The following is a 6,272-nucleotide window of genomic DNA, read 5'->3' on the forward strand; positions in this document are numbered from 1 at the left end:
CGCACACGCACACGCACACACACACACACACACACACACACACACACACACACACACACACACACACACACACACACACACACACACACATGCAGGTTCGCACACACACATGCAATTTTCTGCCCTCATCTTGAAATGTGTAATGTTTATTTTCACTTGAGTAAATGTCTTTGGTCCTCAGTAAACTTTGTGATGGGCATACAAACTTTCAACTTGACGTGACTTGATCTACCTAATGGTTATGTACTGTTGGGAGAAGATGACAAGGGTAAAGGAAGTGAACAATGAACAGTCACGGCGAATACACACACTCCCCACGGTTTGTTTGCTCTGAGAGGGCTGGCCTGGCCTCAGAACTGACTGATTTACAGTTTGTTGCTGTCTGTCAAACAGCTGACAGATGGGAACCACACTGCAGCCATGCAGGGCTGAGACCATGAAAAGTGTTGTTGAATGTCTCACTATTTACTTCTGTGTGTATACTATTTGAGCATTTTATAAAACATACGTGTGAAATAATATTTCTTTTCAGCTCGGCAACAGAATAAACTTCCATTCCCAGAACTGCAGCATTACAAATCTACAGAGAGAAGTCACATACTGTATAAGAGAGAACTGCTTGGACAAGAAATTGAGGAAACAAGAGCTATAAGACGAACAGTAGATCATTTCATTTTCTTGTGTGTAGCAGCTAGAGAACAAAGAAAAGCGGGCTGTAGGATACCATTTCAGGGGTCAGAGGTCGGATGGGGCTGGAATGCTGGAGGCCGTTCCATAAGTTTGGAGGGAAGGTTAATAGCAACCATAAAACTCTAATAGTAGAATATAAACAAGCATGGTTTTGGTACCTGCAACGTCCAGTGGGCCACCTGTCATTCAAACAGCTAGAATATCTTGTCCCAGTCAGAGCTCACCGTGGGGGGACCGGACAGGGCAATAGACCTGCTGTAGGTTCAACTACATTTAGCAGCAGTTGGCACTGTATTCTTAAGTGTACCCATATGGTGAATAAACATGGCTGCTTGTACGTGAAAGGGCTTTTTTCAACCCTTAAGAAAACAGTGTCACGCACCGAACTAAAACAAGAGCTAAAATGTTACACAGCCCTCCAGAAACAGCAGTAGTAGTTGTCATTTTGACAAGCCGTCCCCTGAGATATAAATACATAGTCGGAGATATTTCTGGCATGCTATAGCGTGGGACACAACACACCTCTCATTTTAGCAGGTTTTATAAAGGGGTCCTTTAGGTTTTCACTGGCACTGTTCCAGTTCTGGGCAGCAGTTTTAGCACTGTTTGTTCAAATGCCATAAAATCGCACATGCTTTCTGCCCTGTGTTGTGTAGAACATTTTCAGCCAACGAATGTCAATAAATAAGTCAATATGTTTTGAGAACATGCATGTGACTTTTCTCTGCAAAACAATAGCCTCGAAAGTTGAAAACTTAAAATATATGGGTTGTCTCAGATAGAAGCAATTTGGTGTTTTTGACTATTTGGTTTTGCTCACCAAGAATTCCATGCTGGTTTTTCTCAGTGCCAGGGACCTCATTCCCATCCTGAAGCAGAGTATCACATGACAGACTGGAGTTCCGGTCAGATGTTTGCTGAAAGTCTGAAAAGCACCTGGTTTTTACATGGACCACTGTTTGGGTTTCCTCTGTGGCTTCTCATAGCAGGGCTACCCTATGGGTCTCTGGTGTAAAAGAAAACAGGGGAAAGCCATACTGGGACCAGTTAGAGAGGGTATGGCACACTTGTCGATTATGGGATCAACAGACATTTCCTGTCACCCCTCTTTGGGTCTAACAGTTAAGAATGGACCAAATGCCTTTGAGAGAGAGCAATATTATTTTAAGACAGTTTTAAGATTTAAAGCAGTTCTGTTTCTCACAGCCACCACAGCTCTATGTGACTCCCATCATGCTACACCTGTCCACCTTTTGTGAAAAAACAAGTGTGTATTTTACTATGCAATTTACTTAGTTTTGATACTTTAACTTTTTGTCTTCATATTGTCGCTGTTGGGCAGAAACCTTGTATCTCCATATTAATCTTTTTATGTATTTTCGGAAATGAATGCTTTAATTTATACTTTGTCATATGGCAGTGTTGTGCAAAAGTAGTGAAAATAACGGATCTACGGTTGACCCAAAAGCCGAATGGTTAGGGGGTGTAAAGACTAATGCCTGACAGCGAGTCCCTGGTTTGATTCTCGGGCCAGTTGGACCATTTGCTACATGTCACTCCCCTTCTCTAAAAAAAAAAAAAAAAACTCACAACACATTGCCACGATGCATTGTGAGCTTTTAGATCAGTTATTTTCAATATTTTTGGAAAAAGATTGAAAAAAGAAAAATGGATTTTGAAAATCATCCCCTATAAGCCCAAAATATGGACCTCACGTTGAAAATGATTAAGGCGTGGCGCCCACTGGCGGTTCAGGCACATACCACATAGGCTATAATAAAAAAAATCGTGGGTTTGAATCCGATCCTAACAATTTTTGGTGTGTGTCACTCCCTGTCTCTCTTTCCTGTCTGTCTCCACTATATACACTATCAATGAAGGCAGAAAAACCAAAAGAAATATTTTCAAAATAAATAATATGCTGATTGAGTCTGTAACCAAATAAAAGTATTAAAAAGATCTTGTGACTAAACAATACAACATTTGATTCACTGGAACACATGTGGTTCTTTTTCCGTTTCCTGAAAGCAACAGTTTTCATACGTGGCTTTGACCTGATTTTTGGCATAAAGACCATTGTGCAAGAAAACAGCTTGGTCAGCCATTTAATTTTTGTCATCATATTCACTCTTCAAGGGACTACACCATGAATTTTTACTTTTCCTTCTTTTTTGTGTGTTTTTGGTCTCCCCTACCTCTCTTCTATCCCAGAAAATACCCCAGTTTGAGCAGGCTTTCACAGCATATCTGATGTTTCATGTAAATTGGTCTCAAAATAGGCCAAACTGATTTGGCCCCGAAAGTGACGTCACTAGCGGTTCAATCCCTCCCGTTTTTCAGGTCCAACTTTTTTTTTTACTTTTTCCACTCAGAACCAGGAGATAACATGAATACAAACTGGCTCAGTAGCGCCACGTGCAAATCAGGACTATGTGGTATTGCAGGTGAAAGTGCTTTATAAGCCAGAGAGAAGTTAATTGGAATGAGTATATCTGAGGCTTGATTTAGGCTCAAACCTTTTGAAAAACGTTTGAGGGACATAAACAATATGATATTAAATATTAAATATATTTTTTAAATTCATGGTGTAGATCCTTTAAGGTCACTCCACACCAGTGATTCTCCATGCAACTCCTTGCAACATGCAACTACTTGCAACTACTTGCAACCATTATCCCCAATGGCAGTTGCAAGGAGTTGCATTGGTGCGGTTTGGCCTTTATTATTGTCAGATAACTAAGACTAGCGAACGCATGCCGGGGCCTCAGATGAAATTGATGGAATTGTGAGTGTGGAGGGAGAGACTTATTTTCTCCTAATTGAGCCACAGGGTTTTGTTTTGTCAGGATACTTTGAGCCAAACGGAGTCAGATTCCCATAGGTCTCCTGGGATGAGAGAGGTCTAGGACCCATGGAAGCCAGCAGTGTCCTGCTCCTAATCCCTGTCATTATCCCCACTATTACACTGCAAACCACTGGCCTCTCATCAGCCTATTCCTCTGCTCTAAAGATGGGAGGTTTAACTGCTTTCTACCTCCTCTTTCATCTGCCTTTTCTCTTCTCCTTCTTCGGTTTTCTCCCGCGTTATTGTTTCCTGTATTTTAGTTGAGGTTTCCTTCCTCAGCTTTCCACTGTGCAAGCCTACAGATATTTCCATACATTTACTCTCCTGCAGACTTTATCTTGATACATTGTCCCGCAGCAAGTCCTTGAATTAGTTAAAAATGAAATGATGAGGGAATCTTTCACGTGACATCTTATCTATGTAGGCACAGATTTGACCTATTTTTACTGCACTGTAAAAACAACCGATGCTATTTATGTATTCTTGCAAAAAGAACAATATTTATGTTACCAGCCAATCATCCTGTCTCTTGGACAAATAGCTTACCTTAAGCAGCTATAAAACAAAAGTTTGACAGAAGCATCTCAGTTGGAGAAGACAAACTGTCCTATTATAGCACATCCTGTGGGGGCCTGCTGTTTTGTCCATTGACAGAGAGCATAGTGGACATAGGATGGGGTGCGGGGGTGGTCCGGGGTCCTGAGTAAGAAGAGGGGAAACACCTTGTGACCCCCCTGTTCCTGACACAGCTTCTGGACGCATGGACACAACAAGGATGCTGTATACAGCTAGACAGCTGCCTCCATGTCGATACATTAAATGGTGTTTTCCCATATTTATTTTCCTGGATACCGGGTCATAAATGTGGTGTTATAAAAAAAATCACACCCTCAAAAGAAACCTTTAGAGGCAATAGGAACTAGGATTCTGCTCAGATAATTAATTTATCTGAGCAGGGTAATTGCCAAGGGGGGGGGGACTTGAGCACAGACATGCAATAAGGAAGGTAGATACGTGATAAATAAACAAACAAAACTTTGTTTTTCATGGCAACAACAATAATGTTCTTGGGAACATCTTAATAGTTTGGCTACCCTTTGTTTAGGTTTTGATACGCACGGCTGCAGCCATTGTCTGTGAGACACAGACAGCCTGCCTTCTACTGCAGATAAATGATGTGCTCCGTTTGAGACATCATGGGAAAACCATCACTTTTATGGACTCCACTTCTCAACTCCCATAAAAATCTTCATGGAATCATGGATATTGACTTAAAAGTTTGGCAAAGTTATAATATTGGCCTGCGATATCAAGCAATACACTGTATCTAACCACAAGGTATTTCAAAAACAAGATAAAGAAAAAAGAAAATCACAAACATCTTTTGCATCTTTAACTTCAGGTGTATGTGAAAAACGTATGCCAAAATATGGTTGCTTAATAACAGTGTATTTTCTCACTAAGTGCTTAGGTCAACAAAAATCTAACAATGGGCCAACCTTATTGACCCAGACATTTTTTTTAATGTAAGGTGCGGTTCTCTTTTCAATTCAATGCTGAGGTGAGGTCAAGACAGGACAGCTGTGGGAAACATATCGCTGTTGTTAGTGACTTCATGTTTGAATGGCTAATTAGGCAGTACAACGTCCTCAGGATATTAAAGTATTTAAAGACATGGTGATTTCAGGGTCAATGGTACAAGACAAAGCAAACTTTGATATTGTTTTTTATTTTTGTTTTCCACCTCTCAAACATTATTTTCTTTATTTTTACTTTATTTTACCAGGTAGTCACTTGAGATGAATGATCTTTTTTCCTATATGTCCTATAAACAAGGAGCAAAAAGACAAGATCATAAAATGCAAATACATTTTATTTAGTAGCACTGACATATTCCCAGATTGCCATGATTTTTCATCCCAAAGAAAAAAAGAAAAAGGAAAATTCTTACATGTTTGTCTTTTAAAATACAGAGGAGCCAGTATGTACAAATGTGTTATCACTTTGTCAACCAATAACTTTAATTTTGTGCTGTCATATATATATGTATGAATACGAAACACTTAGGAAAAAACAGTTTGGAACACACCTCTTCACCTCACCACGCATGAGAGGCAGACACACAGGAGTGAATGATCCTCAGATAAAATAAGGTTTCAAGTGGCAGGACCTTCGGCCAGTTATCATTCTGCCCAGCAGGCGATCTGCCCCTCACACATTTGGGGCTGTGTCTTCGGCTCCACGGCACTGCAGTGTGATGCTGTCTGCCACAGCAGAGTCGGTGCCTAGCAAGCTGATGTGAAAGGTCAGATGCTGTAGTTCAGCGCAAGTTGGGATAAGGGCTGAAAGGCCTCTACACCAAGCTGTCTTGTCCTGACGTCTCCTGACTACATTGGGAGATCAGATTTGGTGACGTCAGGTCACATCTCATGTTTAAAAGTTGCTCCAAAAACCTGAATATAGGGTGCTGAAAAAGCAGCGGTATGGTTTATCTCAAGTGGTCGAGCAAAGCATTAACGTTGCCATGGTAGGGGGTTCCATACAAACGACTATGGTTCTGTCTTTTTCAACTCAGTAGTGCAAAAGTGCCACGACTGGGATTTTATTTTCCCCTGGGGCTACCCAGGATAAAGATTATACTGTACCAACACCCCCAAATGGTTTGAGATGATAAGTGATATGCTCATTTATATAATCACCTACAAATATTACAGATTTTATAACCATTAGTTGTTCC

The sequence above is a fragment of the Gymnoscopelus braueri genome (genome assembly GCF_963280865.1).
Source record: "Gymnoscopelus braueri genome assembly, chromosome: 7".
In the NCBI taxonomy this organism is placed as follows: domain Eukaryota; kingdom Metazoa; phylum Chordata; class Actinopteri; order Myctophiformes; family Myctophidae; genus Gymnoscopelus; species Gymnoscopelus braueri.